The sequence below is a fragment of the Amborella trichopoda genome, chromosome 1 (assembly GCF_054954075.1).
Source record: "Amborella trichopoda isolate Santa Cruz 75 chromosome 1, AtrichopodaSantaCruz75HAP2 v2.0, whole genome shotgun sequence".
Classification (NCBI taxonomy): Eukaryota; Viridiplantae; Streptophyta; class Magnoliopsida; order Amborellales; family Amborellaceae; genus Amborella; species Amborella trichopoda.
In genome coordinates, this window is record NC_142336.1 from 13597169 (window position 1) to 13600915 (window position 3747).

Here is a 3747-nt window from a genome sequence, read left to right on the forward strand (position 1 = left end):
CCTTCTACTTTATGGTTTTGAAACCAAATATCTTCACCCCACACTTCAAACCAATGGTTTAAAAAAAGGATCGGTGACCCGGATCGGGCTTCTAAAAAATCGATCCGGATCGGCGAATCGACGATCCGGATCGAGAATCGGGTGAATCGGTCAGAATAAAGCTTAAAAAAAAATCCGAAAAAATTATTAAAATTCATTATAAATATTGTTTTTTAGGAATTCAATAAGAAATGAGGGTATTCCATAAAGAATTTTCATGTTTTTTAATGAATATGCGAATATTGATATATTCATTCCCTGCATGAACCACCATGCAACATTTAATTTACATCACACAAAAAGATAAACATATAATTATCATGGAATAAGTATATCAACATACATGGACTACAATAAAGCATAAAATTAGTAACATATGATCTAAAAATAAAATGATAGACGACGTTATTGTTCTTCTTGGTCACGCTGGTGCCATTGATTGAATTCGTTTAACAATTCATTGATTCGATCTAAAAACGAATCATCGATATTGCAGGCGTCTGACTATTCCCAAATCCCTGAGTGTTAGTGTCTTGTTGTGTTCCCAATCTAAAATCCCTAAAGATTGTCCATCCTTCATGCTCACCTGCACTGTCGTGCTCATCCCTACATTGTTGCTGTTGGGACTCGATATGTGAATAATATAGCTGGGATAGGGTGGCCTCAAAATCATCATCTCTCTCATTTTCTCTTTGAATAATATGGATTAAAAAAAATAAATAACAAATTTTCAAAAAAATCGATCATAGATTAAAAAAAAAATCACAAATTTTAAAAAAATTCTATCATGGATTACAAAAAAAAATTCGATCATGGATTAAAAAAAAAAATCACAAATTTTCAAAAAATTCTATCATGGATTACAAAAAAAAATTTGATCATGGATTAAAAAAAAAATCACAAATTTTCAAAAAATTCAATCATGGATTACAAAAAATTCGATCATGGATTACATAAAATTCGATCATGGATTACAAAAAAAAACAAACAAAAAAAAACAAAAAATTCAATCGTGGATTACAAAAAAAGAAAAAAACAATTCGATCATGGATTAGTAAAAATTCAATCATGGATTACAAAAAACTCTATTATGGGTTACAAAAAAAGCAAAAAACAAAAAATTCGATCATGGATTACAAAAAAAAAAACAAACATTTTGATCATGGATTACAAAAAAAAAACAAACATTTCGATCATGTATTACAAAACATTCGATCATGGATTACAAAAAATTCTATCATGGGTTACAAAAAAAAATAAATAAATAAAAAATTCGATCATGGATTACAAGAAAAAAAAACAAACATTTCGATCATGGATTACAAAAAATTCGATCATGGATTACAAAAAATTCTATCATGGGTTACAAAAACTAAAAAAAAAACAAAAAATTCGATCATGGATTATAAAAAAATAAAAACAATTCGATCATGGATTACAAAAAAATCGATCAAGTATTACAACAAAAAAATAAATAAATAAATTCCGATCGGGACTCGCCGATTCACCGTACGGACTCGCCGATTCCGTACAGTGAATTGGCAAGTCACCATACAGAATCGTCCGGTTCTCTTTAGAACCGGATGATTCCCGTTTTTTCCCCGATTCGATCCGTCCATGGCGATTCCCGAGTCGAACCGGGCAAGTTCGGTTCGACTCGGCGTTTTTTTAAACACTGCTTCAAACCAAAGGCTCTACTCTCACTGCCCCATACAGTTCCCCATTCAAAATACGCAGAGTAAGTTGTGAATCTCCCAATTCTTGATCCTAATTCTTCAAGTCTAGCAAGGCGGAGAATGGATCAAACAAATAAAACCATTACTCCATAGAATTTAATCCTTTAGCTATGAAAAGAACAAGAAATCATCAAATAAATAAAACCATTACTCCGGCCTTTCCTATCATCAGATAATTATTTTACTGAAAATAATAATAAATCATTCACTTGATTCCAAATTTAATCCTTTAAGTATGAAAAGAATTGCATAATCAAGGAAAACATGGAATCAAAACATGAAATATGGCTGGGGCATATTTTCAAACATTTGGACTCTGCAATAAATTGAAAATAATCATTATTGAATATATAAGGCCAAGCCCTTCTAGGGAACATCACGAATTCAAAAGAAATCAAGCCATGAAAGAACTTTGTGACAGAAACCTAATTCAAGACAAGATATAAACTGAAAAATGAAAATGAAATTCATTGGAGCAATAAGTTACCTACATAGCCTTTGGTGGCAACAAAAAAATCCCAGGTTTTTATAAAGGGAACATCACATATTTGTATGTGACCAAGGTATCATAAATTGAATGCCTTACTTGGAGACGATTGCTTCTATTTGGGAGAAGGTGATCTCTTATTTGTTACTTCTTTTCTATGTTCACAAGATATCATAAACTGCACTCGATGGGTGGCATTTTCAGAATTCCTGAACAAACCCAAATACAATGAAGAATCAAAATGAAGAAAGAACCCTACACCAACAAATCAGTGAACATATAGTTCAACAAACCTAAATACAGTGAAAAATCAAAATGAAGAAAGACCCTACATCAACAAATCAGTCAATATATAGATCAACAAACCCAAATACAGTGAAAAATCATAATGAAGAAAGAACCCTACACCAACAAATCAATCAACACATAGATCAACAAAGTAAATTCTAGAAAAAAAATCCCATAGATAAAAGAAAAAGAAAAAGAAAAGAAATGGCATTCAGTGTGGCATTCGTACCTGGTGTGATCGGAGATCTCCATAGCTGGGATCACATGAACGTGAAAATTAGGGTTTTCTCGAGGTAAAAACTAAAGGTGTCTATCTGTAACAAAAATGCCAAAAAGAAATGGCGGGCCTCAGCAAGGAGAGAGAGGCGACTATCTCAAGTCAAAATAAAACCTACTAAAATCGTACTCAAAAAATCTTTCACCAAAAAAAAAATCCCCAAAATCTTACCCAAATAAAGCTATCTAAATCTCACCAAAAAAAGAAAATATTCCTTATGCAGAAGAGCACTTCCATTTTTGCCTGGCATTTTGGCATTTTTTCTGATCAAGAGAGAGAGAGAGCTGGGGAGGGCAAGGCGAGAGATCAAGAGAGAGAGAGGATGGGGGACGGTAAGGAGAGAGATAAAATAGAAAAGTATGTGAGAGAGAAGAGATTGAGATGAGCTTTAAATTTTGGAATTCAAATTTTACCACATTGAAGTATGTTTTTTCAATTTTGAAGTAAAAGTCACAAATGCCCTTCAATAGGTTTTGGTATTCAAATTGTATAGGGGTAAAGAGGGTAAAAATGAGGTTCACAACTTAATCTAACGTGAACTTGTTGTTTTTAAGTTAATCCTAGAAGATCTATATATATATATAATATCATTATAAATTTTTGTTGTTTAGGAATTCAATAAGAAATGATAGTATTACATTAATAACTTGTATTTTTTGCATCAATATACAAATATTGAGATCTTCCTTTCCTGTATAAACTATTGTTAACCATTAAATTTATATCACATAAAAGAAAAAATATAAAATTATCATGGATAAAGTATATAATCATACATAGACTGCAATAAAGCATACAATTCGTAAAATACGACCTAAAACCAAAATGAAAGATGATGTTGTTCTTCATCTTGGTCACGCTGATGTCATTTATTGAATTTGCATTACAATTCATTGATTTAATCTATAAACAAATCATCC

At 31.4% G+C, this 3747-nt stretch overlaps 1 long non-coding RNA gene across 2 annotated transcripts; it reads right to left on the reverse strand.

The window, feature by feature from the left end:
* Positions 1-324: 324 nt before the first annotated feature.
* LOC110008146 (uncharacterized) lies at positions 325-3188 on the reverse strand. Of its 2 annotated transcripts, none has more exons than XR_016045154.1 (3): positions 3024-3188; positions 2780-2864; positions 325-2471 (listed from the first exon to the last, which is right to left on the reverse strand). It is a non-coding gene; the product is annotated as an uncharacterized LOC110008146 (long non-coding RNA). The 2 variants fall into 2 exon arrangements; XR_002282715.2 differs by having other exon boundaries at positions 2999-3188.
* Positions 3189-3747: the final 559 nt, after the last annotated feature.